The following is an 11,041-nucleotide window of genomic DNA, read 5'->3' as shown; positions in this document are numbered from 1 at the left end:
TTTTTTACTGACCTATAGCACTCAGTGGAATGATTTATTAACTTACTTTGAACAACTATTTTAAATAGATGGAAATACTTGTTTACATAAATGACCAAACCGTTTGAGACCCACTGAGATAAGTTAAACTAAAGTTTACAATCTAATCGCTCAGCGAGTCCTTTAGCTCACCTAAACTGACGTTATCTCAGCCTCTCAGTCCGACAGGAGAGGACTCTCCCTCTCCTTATTGTTGAAACAGCTTCTAATCTCCGTTAGCTCCGAGCTAGCACCAGATGCTAACAACAACCCCCGTAACTCTCTCTGTCTCGCTTGCGTAAAAAAATTATAATAAACACATTTGAAAAGTGGGGGGGACACAAACGGGATTTTGAAAAGTGGGGGGGACATGTCCCCCCTGTCCCAAGTGGAATCTACGCCCATGGGTGCACACATGATCCAGAGTAAAAGAGCTGGAATTACAAGGGAAATACAGGTGGTCTACTGAGAGTCGTGTCTTTTAACATTAAAACAAATCTTACAGGTGTTTCAACGGCTCAACGTAAACCAGATTCGACACAAGCACTCTTCATTCAGGCTTCGCAGACTCCTGCTGTGAGCTTGAACTCTGTATTGAGTCTTTTTCTGCAGAAAAGCTTATAAAAGCCTTATTTTGGGGTTTTCCGTTCCTGTAGTGTGTTACATAGGCTTTCTGCTGTAAACTGTCTGCTAAAGCTAACATCCCTGTGTTCAGTTACGAAGGAGTTTATCTCCGACACCTTTATTTATTTCCTCAACGCTTCTATTGGCTAAAGCTCCAACACATAGTAGCCTACTTGATAGGCTAAGGGGCGGGACATCTCTAAGCTGTTGACCAATCACAAGAGCCGGCCAGCTCACCAATCAGAGTACACTGGGCTCTGGTTTCAGTCAAAGGGCGAAAAGAGGTGCTGCAGCACAGGCAGTATGAGAAAAATAAAGAGCTTTTTGAACATTAAAGCATGGAGACATGTCACAGGAGAGGGACAATGAATACAAGAATGTACTTTAAATGAGCATAATGTTATTTGTAAATATTCAAAGACAATCTCTTGACTTCAAATGTTATGTCTTTAAGATATTTCCAAAACAATGTAGGGTCTGTTGCAACCAAAGCTTTTCCAAACACCAGTTTGTCACACGTTTGGTGTCACTAAACGGTTACATCCAGATCATGGAAAGGTACCACTGCTCAGAGACCCTGTTGTCGGGCCTCATTCATTAGAGGCAAAAAAACAACAATCTTCTGATTCCACTGTGTTCTCTCTGTAACTATACTTTGTGTGAGTCTCCTACTCACGTAAATGCATTTGCTTAACAAAACGTCATTGGACCAATCATCACATCTTTCTGTTTCCAATACACACTCTGGTGTTGTAGTACCTTCACCTCAAATGTAACCCTAGTGAGGAAGATCCAAGGAATCTGCAATTAGCAAGTTGTTTCCTTAAATGTAGGTCTGTGTCCTTAACAAGCATCTATGTTTTGATGGTAGCCTAATAGGGAGGGGATGTAAACTAATTACAGTCCCTACAAACATGCTATTCAACACTCAGACAACACAAGCTCTAATTAACCCGCTGTCTTGGGCTTGTATGTGAAACTGAGAGCTTGTTAGCGGTCTGTAGGGATGGTAGAAGAAAGTGGAGAGGAAATCTTCACATCTCAAACATTCAAATAATAACTGATGTGATTATGGTTTCTGATTTGTGTCTTTTTTTATTGGTATTTTATTTTCCATTAAAGTCTGATGTTTTTTCCACATGCGTCACCCACACAGTATTCTGTAGTAGGGCTTGGAATGCCACAGAATAACGTTTTGTGTTAGAAAAAAAGGATTATCTTCGCCTTGAGTCACACAGAAATAAAGCCTATAAATGGCAACATAACAATGAACTGTCCATGTTGATGAAGTCATTCAACAAGCAAGTATTTGGTGCAAGAATGAGTTCTAAAACCCGGGAATGAGTTAGCATTTTACCACTTCCAGGTGCCAGTAAATCAGCTTTTTGTAAGAAACCTGAAAATAGATTCGTGGTTAATACAAACTTATTAGATTTTTAAGCTTTGTTGTAAGACATAAAATATATCAGTAAAAACCCAACTGGTGAATGTCTGAAGCTTTTGTGTCATGAAAACGGCAGTTGCTAACAAGCTACTAAATAAGACTGGTAAACATTAGCCGCCTTTAGCTTAGCCTAGCGGTTGTTTTGGTAGCCGTGCGACCATGATGTTTGTATCCAATTCCAATTACGCTTCAAAAGTTAGAGAGTGGTGTCATTTTGTAGATTATCCTGCTGAACAAAACATCAATTATCATAAACGTGTTTTTACCGCAGAGCTTATTTTCCGCAATATTCCAAAATCCAATGGAATATTCCCATTAGCTTTTAATTGAGTCCTGGTAATGCTAACTTCTGGATCGGCATGCACAAAAGTGTCATCGCTTCACCACTCTATACTCGGTGTTGAAGTTGTGTTTGTGTGTGTGTGTATCTAACTGTTATATCAACAACGTAACCACTGCACAACTCATAATATGCAGGTGGCCTATCTAAGTGTTCCCATTATGCAGCACTCCCCATAAGTACAGCACAGATGTTGGACCCCTACGGGGGAGTAACATCATTTTGAATGAAGAGAGAAATGCACAAGAACAACTTTATCACACACCAAGCATTTGCTGCATCACTTCTAAAGGAAATGTCCTCCCTACCTGCTGCTGCGCTCTGCTTGGTTTGACCAGAGCAGACACACACACACACACACACACACACACACACACACACACACACACACACACACACACACACACACACACACACACACACACACACACACACACACACACACACACACACAGACAGATAGACAGACAGACAGACTCTCTCACACACACACACACACACACACACACACACACACACACACACACACACACAGGGTCAGATGGGCATATTTACACACAGTCAAGCATAAAAAGAATGCTAACAGCTGTCAGTGTTAAGCTTTGATAGCTGCTTTAAATGCTCTTCATGGGCTAGACGCGATATAATGATTAACCACTCTGTGTTTGTTGTTATTCATGTGCGGTGCAAAGCTCACCAGTCACTACTATCTGTCGAAAGAAGGTCAAAGTGTGATTAATCCTTGCCGTCTTATGCCAGCGATGTTGTAAAACCCTGCGATGACCTTGTGAACTCCTCAGAGCCCCGGGTTCAGTGGAGTATCACACAGGAACTAAGAAAGAAGGAGGAATACAAAACTTCTCGCTCTCCTTTCATGTGTTAAGGACTCAAGTTTACTGCTGATGCTAAGCTGCTCACGCTCTGTGAAGTATCACTATTTCATTATTTAATATCTGTGTGCTGAGCAGAAGAGGAAGGTGTGCAATACGTGTCTCTCTCTGTGCATGTTCACACAAAAAAGATTCTTCCTCACTTTACCACTTCTATTCTCAAATTGCAGAACAGATTTAAAAGCTAATATCTGACACGTAATTATGTTAAATTGAATCTGCTGATAGCATTAAGTGTTTCCATTAAGGGATAAACAATGCGAAAACAACTCTTACTGTCAAGGATAATTATTTCAGTATTATTATGCACTTTCTCCATTTCTCCACATTACAATAATTTAGAAAGAATAAGTACTGATTAACTCCACAACAATTATCTTCTGGAGTTATGAGGGACATGCATTTCCTGTAAAGTAAACTGACCTTTGTTTGCAGAAGACTGGATTATTGCATATATAATATTAGCATTTGCAGAAAATGTACATGCACGAAAACCTATATAGCTAACACACAACGGGAAAGGAAAACCCCAAAATGCATAAAAGGGCCCCTTTAAACCTGGAGGTGTTTAAATTGTGTAAATCTAAATGTATACTTTGCAATATACCTGATTCTGAGAAGGTCTGTTTCTAATAGAAGTTCTGAAGATGTTAATGTTTTGTTCTATGACATTAAATACATCCGTAAATACCCCGCTGGTAAATGTCGGAAGCTTGGAAAAACTTAGCTTAACACTAGAACCCGCCAACGGGTACATTTTACCAGCAGCTGTTTTTTGATTGTATGTAACTTTTTTTCAATAAAATATTCAAGTCTCCCAGTCCGTGACTTTTCCTGAAAGTGTGTTATGTACTGTAGCACCCTCTGTTGTTAAAAATTGTCAGATTGAAAAAATTGTCCAAAAAATTGCCATTTATACCCATCAGCGCCAGCGGGTAATAGTTACCTTATAGAAAATGCAGTGATCTTTGCGCTATTGATCTCGCGTGAAAACATAAACATGACGTGTTGCTATGGCAACGCCTGTTGTTTACTGCCGTGCTTATAGATAGATAGATAGTTATAGATAGATCGATAGATAGTTATAGATAGATCAACCCACTCTCTTCAGTCTGCGTACAAATGACACGACTTTACATATTGGAAATGCGTGCAATAGATATGCAGAAGTCTGATTTTGCGTGCATATGATACGCTAACCATTCCCATTGAGATCTGAGGCCGATTTTTGCGTGCATAGTCCCACGTTACGTTTGTTATTAACGTATCTCAAATACGTTTATTTTCTACATATCTTTGCCATTTATTGTCTTGCTTATAATAATGATAATAGTCATTTATAAATATCATTTTAGAACACACATTTGAAAACGAGAATCGGGCTCGATATATGGAAAATTAAAATCAGTAGGCGAGGCAGTAATTTCGCCAGCTGTTACTCTCATGAGTGAGGCAGAACATAATAGTTTTAACATGCCAAAAAGCTGCTGTTTCGTTTATTGCACCTCAAACATTAAAACAAATCCAGAGTTACGTGTTTCTGTACTTCCTCTAAGAAGAAAGGACAGTAACAGAAGATCTCTGAGGCTTCAGGCTTGATCGCCGTTCAAATGACAGCGTTGGTTTCCCCAAAAGTGGGCGGGGCTGTAAAGTGACGTTGAGATAGATAGATAGAGAGAGATAGAGAGACACTTTGCACATAACTCACGGTAGCAATCTTTTATACTTCATGCAATCGGCATGAAATATACAAATATGAAAAGATGAGAGTCCACAGATTCTATTGGTATAAGTTTCATCACTGTGCGATCAAAACTCACTGTAAACCCTGTGTTCTAGTTTGATAAATAAAAGAACATTGTACCTTGAAAATCAATGCATTCTAATAGCGGGTACATTTTACCCGTTGGCGGTTTTAGGTATACAGCGACCCCTGGCGGTTCTAGTGTTACTGAGACTACTAAACATTATCATGCCAGAGATTAGCCGCCTTTAGCCGAGCGGCGTTGACGTCATGTTATTGGTTTATGAAATTACATTATCTATTTACATCTGCCAATTGCATTTACACCTTAATCATCAAAAGTGGTGTTAATAAGTAAAAATTATCCTGCTGGAAAAAACACGTAAGTTTCATAAATATGTTTTTGTCAAAGATCACATTTTATTAAATATTTCAAAATTCTTTGGAAAAAAACATAAGTATTTGTCGAGGGAGCCTTTGCGATGCTAACTTTTGGGTCAGCCCACATAAATAGGTAATCACTGCACCACTCAGGGCACTTATGCAATGCTTGTTTTATGCATAATGATTGATCTGGAAGCATTTAGTTGAGGGATTGATCTGGGTTCAGTTCCTGTGTTGGCAAACATCCGCCCTGTTGAAGAGTTTCCTCCAGAGTGCAGCTGAATCTCTGCTTCTGCTTCTTCCCAAGGTGATCCATACAGCCTCTTCTGTGTTTGCAGGCATATGTTCTCGCATGTAGTTTCCTTCTCTTTCGAGAGTCGTGCATGTTACAGCATGTGTATTTTTTGCAAGTATTTGACACTTTTGTTGCTTTGCTGAATTTTGCAGTTTCATCCTGGTTGAACACTCACTGCAACTTTTCTCACAAATCTTGTCTCCGCCTGTCAGGCAAACTCAAAGAAGGAAGAAGATAAAAGACTAACTGAACATCAAGGAATGAGGTGAACCTCTCAGACAGGCTGCTGAGACACAGTCTTTCAGGTTCTGTGTGTTTTTGAAGGAGTTGCATCAATTTAAAGTTTTTCACAGACAATCTGCGCATTCTTGAAAAATGTAAAGATGACACTGAAGTTTTATTTTTCATTGACTTTTACTTTTGTTATGTCTGGTATTCATCTTTCTATGTTTTATTAGTCATCTTATTGACGTTATCTTCAGTTCAAAAATAATTGTCATAATTGTATATCAGCAATTTTATTCATCAAAATGAAACAGATTTCTTCCAACATAGATCAATGTGTTAAATACAGTTTAACTACGTCTTCATATATTTAATGTCATGAAAAAAAGATCATAACATCTTATTACGACAAACCATAATTAAAAGAACAGATTATTATTGGACAATTATTTGTGTGAATCAATATAAATAAAACAGAATCAAATTACATATTATTTTTACTCTGTTGGGTTGTACCTTTGCAGGTGACAGATACTTTTTTAAGTTTAAAGACACGCATAGCAATATGTGCAATATACACAATATATATTTTCCGTTAATGACTGTGCAATATACTGTATACCTGGCTGCTAAATCCTAAGAACTGTTACAGGATGTGTATTTTGTAAACTGTGTAACTTTCTTTTTTTATTATAACTTTTGTATTACTTTAATACTTTTGTATGCATGTAACATTAAGCTGTCTGGGAATCTGTTTCTGCTGTAACAACGTACATTTCCCCTCTGTGGGACTAATACAGGTATTCAGATTCTGATGCATTTATAACTGATAATTAAAGTGGTCATATTAGGCTTATTTCCAGGTTCATATCTGTATGTAGTGTCTCTACTGTGACATGTCTCCATGCTTTAATGTTACTGATTATACTGCCTGTACTGCAGCACCTCTTTTCACCCTCTGTCTGAAACCAGAGCCCAGTCTGCTCTGATTGGTTAGCTGCCCGGGTCTGTTGTGATTGGTCAACCGCTTAGAGATGTCCCGCCCCTTAGCCTATCACGAAAAACGTTTTCAGCTCTTGCCAATAGAAGCACAAGTGTTACGTCACTATGTTTCGGAAGTAAACAAAGGAGTCAAATGGAGGTGTTTTAGGCAGGGGGGTGTGTGGGAGAGAAACCGATCACAGGAATTGTAGTCTCTGAAACCGATTTACATGCACAAAAAACCTATATAACACACTACAGGATATAGAAAACCCTTAAAAGCATGGTAAAATGACAGTGAAAATGTGTGTTTTTCAAATGTTGTAAAATAACAACATGTTGGTCAAACATTCATTTAGACCCACTTTTTTTTACCATGAGATGCAATTTCCTCCAATCAAATTAACATCCTCATTTAAAGTTCAATTAGCTGTTTTAATACCTTTTTCTTTTTTTAATCCCTCCCTCTCTTCTCCCTCATCATGTTCTGGGAGTTCAGGCTGTGCGGGTAGCAACAACGAATCTCCTCGTTGCCATGGCAACTCTGAGCGGGTGATCTTTTGTCAGGTGCCAAGAGCTTGCTGCAACAGAACAGCGTTGGTTATGTGTGTGTGTGTGTGTTTGTGTGTGTGTGTGTGTGTGTGTGTGTGTGTGTGTGTGTGTGTGTGTTGTGTGTGTGTGTGTGTGTTAGTGTGAGAGAGAGAGAGAGTGTGTGTGTGTGTGTGTGTGTGTGTGTGTGTGTGTGTGTGTGTGTGTGTGTGTGTGTGTGTGTGTGTGTGTGTGTGTGTGTGTGTGTGTGTGTGTGTGTGTGTGTGTGTGTGTGTGTATGTGTGTGTGTGTGTGTGTGTGTGTGTGTACGTGCAAGAAAATACCTATATATTTTATTCATATGCATAATGATGAGTAAAAGTCATATTTATATAGCTCAAGGTACGGTACGACACTTGCCCTCATGAATTTAGTTTTGCATCAAGTTGACCCCCGCGAAAAACATGAATAATTTATTTTACATGGAAATGTACTTTGCCGTAGTCTGTGCTGTGTTTTTTTTAAGGCTAGTGTGTGTTATTCCCAAACACAAATTGTCTGAGAATCCAGTGAATTCATCAAAAAGATCCACTAGTCTTCATGCAAACTCTATTTTTCTCTGAATCATCTTTTCTTCACCTCTACTTCCCTTTTATTAAATTCTCCACTCAAATCCAATGTCACTCGAATGTGTAAAGTGTGCAGTCATCAGCTCACATTTCATCACATGCTTTGATGCTTTTACTTGCAAATCAGCAGCTTTTACAAAAACTCTGAATGGCAAACATTCCTAAATATGCAACAGCACTGAACCCCCTAAAAGATGTTTTTACTTATGAAGTATTATGCAATTCTATCAATGCAGGCACATCAGATAGACCCGCAATCAGCAGGTGGCCTTGGGCGACTAAACCATTCACAATCTGAGCGGAGCAGCTAAGTGTCTAACCACCACATGCAGGCACCAAAGAGACATCAGTGTCTTTTATTAAGCTTAATTTTGCTCTTAATATAACCTCACACAAGTTACATTGATTTCAAATGCCTAGAGAGAACAGTTTGTTTACCTGATTTCAATTTGAGTAAAAAACAAAGAGAGGAAGTAATCATCTCTAAAAACTGTGAAGTACTCATTCTTACCAGTCGATATATTTCATGGAGTTATTTGACAGCAATACAACACATAGTGGCCTTTTAACAGCAGACACTCAATACCTTAGATGTATTAAAAGAAACAGAAAAATGCACTTCTCTGTTACTCAGTTATCAGCGCTTATTTCCACCAGTTTGGCCCATTATCTCGGGTCACTTGGAAATGTCACGCTCACAAAAAGCAATGCACCTGGCTGTCACACACAAACACACACACACACACACACACACACACACACACACACACACACACACACACACACACACACACACACACACACACACACACACACACATGAGAGAGAGTTTCATCTTCCTGCCAAAAAATAACTTTGGAATAAAAAATGTTCTTGATCAAATTATCAAAATAATGCTGTCAGTGCTATTCACCTTTGGGTTACTCAAAATGACACATTTTAATTAATTTGAGAATGGGGACGGGGACTAGAGATGAAACCTGAGAATTAAATATAAAAAATGCAATGACGTTAAGCCTCTGGAGAAGTGTTAGAAGTTAATGTAAATTGGAAACTTGCAAGATAATAAAACTGGAAATTGAAAGGCGGTGTCTTTGATTTTCCTCAATGAAGATGATGGGAAAGGTGAGACATTAGGAAAGAAAAGTGAGCCACTTCAAATGAAAACTTTAGAACCCAGGCAAGAGTTTAGCCTGCTGGAGTGTGTGCTGTCAAACTGGAGCAGAAATATATACCAAATCAGTGCTGAAACCTCTGAAGCAGCCATCCAAACACCAAGGTCTGCATGTTTAATGACTGAGTGACTCACAGGCACTCCCTATACAGTTGGAACTTATTGCCTCCATATATAAACCCTCCCAGTCCTTCAGTAGAAGATTGAAAATGAACTCCAACGTGCATGTGCAGGCACACAGGAGAAAATAAGAACGTTATTAGAGTACATAGAGGGAACATGTAAATCCGGGCTTATTCAAATGTTGTGTCATAGACTTTCACACATGCCCTCATAGACAAGTGGTAGAGACATTAGAGAGGCCCTATATTATGGGGTTTCACCTTTTTGATAAGGCAATTCAATTGGACGCCCTCCTCGAATTACCACAGTCTTACATGCAATACCCTGTGTTCATAAAGAGGGAAGACAAGCTATTGACAGTGTGATAATGGTCCTATTGGCGTATTTATCATAACCGTTCAAAATGTATAATAATCACTTTTAAATGTGTATCATAGTTATTGATATTCAGTGAAAAATATACGTATTTTTCCCCGTATCAAATCAACCAATCCACGCACGTATACGATCAGGATGATTTCCCTCTTCTGTGCATGGGCTCTGAAATGGGAAACTGGCGATAAAAGATGTAAATGTTAGTCATATTATGCCAAATTAAAAGCATTGTATCATTTTCTGCTTCCACTAACTGCAACATAGATGCTTCAGGAAAAGCTCTTTCAGCACTGCATGTGAGATTATGCACCACTTAGACGAAAACAAAACGCTTACATTTCATGCATGGGCAGATATGTGTCAAAGGGTTAATTGTGTAAAGTAAAGTAAGGAGATTTATGATTAGATTAAAGGTGGAATGCTTTCCTTTAAGGTAATGCACCATAATCCGATTAGCTAACTAGCATTAGAATGAATGAAGGGGGCTATCGGGATGTAGCGTAATGGGAGGAAGAAAGGAACTGCATGTTGGTAATGGGCAGAAAGGGCTCGTGGCTATTTGGTTTTTAAACAGGCGTTATTCGTTGTGGAAAGTTATCTGTGAATAAGTATTTTTTGATGTATGTACCTTTCTGAAAAAGAGATGATTTTTTTCATTTTGGAAAATATGCTTTGACTTTCTTTGCCAACAGTTAAAAAAATCTGCCTTTTCTTATTCCTCACATACCGTTTCTTGGTCAGGACCCCTTAGCGTCTCTTTTTGGCGCAATTTCCCAACGCATGATGCTTTACTCGGCCGTTTGAAACATAAGGTTTGTTTAATCTACCTCTCTGCCAGAAAGCACATTTCCCAAAACACCTTTTTTAAATGTTGCCACGTGTATTTCTTCAACAGATGATATTCTTTCTCATTCACATTCCACTCCCATGTTTTCCCTGCCACCAGAGCAGAGATTTATATCGGCAATCTCATGGTCACAGGCCTGCTTCTCCCGCCTCTAGGCTACTCCTGAACACCTCTGTGAAACCGTGACATGATACAGAAAGAGGGGAAAGGATGGGAGAAATAGATGGGGTCAAAGGATCAGCAGAGGATTGTCGGAGTTTAAAGGATGGGGGCATCAAGAGAGGGCGAAGGCGAAGATGATGGTAGCCACATCTCTCTCTTTCTTTCTTTCGGTCGTTTGCAAACACACACCCACTCCAACCCTAGCACGTGTACACATTTCTTTCGGTTCCTCTGTCTCTTACATCAACCTGCCTGTCA

The sequence above is a fragment of the Notothenia coriiceps genome, unplaced genomic scaffold, assembly GCF_000735185.1.
Source record: "Notothenia coriiceps isolate Sejong01 unplaced genomic scaffold, NC01 NC01_scaffold00026880, whole genome shotgun sequence".
Lineage (NCBI taxonomy): Eukaryota > Metazoa > Chordata > Actinopteri > Perciformes > Nototheniidae > Notothenia > Notothenia coriiceps.
Note: the sequence above shows the minus strand (reverse complement) of the source record.